This window comes from Chrysochloris asiatica, unplaced genomic scaffold (assembly GCF_000296735.1).
Source record: "Chrysochloris asiatica unplaced genomic scaffold, ChrAsi1.0 scaffold00434, whole genome shotgun sequence".
Taxonomy (NCBI): Eukaryota; Metazoa; Chordata; class Mammalia; order Afrosoricida; family Chrysochloridae; genus Chrysochloris; species Chrysochloris asiatica.
Window position 1 is genome coordinate 756,248 of NW_006408952.1, and position 511 is coordinate 756,758.

Consider the following 511-nt stretch of genomic DNA (forward strand, 5'->3'; position numbering starts at 1 on the left):
TAACATTTTAAAGAGAACTTTTACAGCAGATTTGCCTAATGCAATATGTTGTTTGATTTCTTGACTGCTGCTTCCATGAGTGCTGATGGTGGATCCAAGCAAAATGAAGTCTTTAATAACTTCAATATTTTCTTATTGATCTGATGTTATTTATTGGTGCAGTCATGAGGATTTTCGTTTTCTTTACATTGAAGTACAATCCATATGAAAGCTGTAGTCTTTGATCTTCATAAGTAAGTATTTCAAGTCCTCTTCTCTTTCAGCAAGCAAGGCTTTGTCATCTGCATATTTCAAGTTGTTAATGAGTAGGGAAGAACACAGCAGTGAAGAAATGAGTTTAAGAGGAGTGACTGACTGGTTTGAAGTTTAAGGAGTTGTGTGGACTTCTGACCCTACGGTCACCAGCCTAGTGCCTGGTGGCTAGGGTTGAGACAGAGAGAAAGGACCAGCTGGTCTCAAGTGCAAGAAGTGTGGACTTACAAGCCACCAGCCATCCATTTGACCAAGCTAA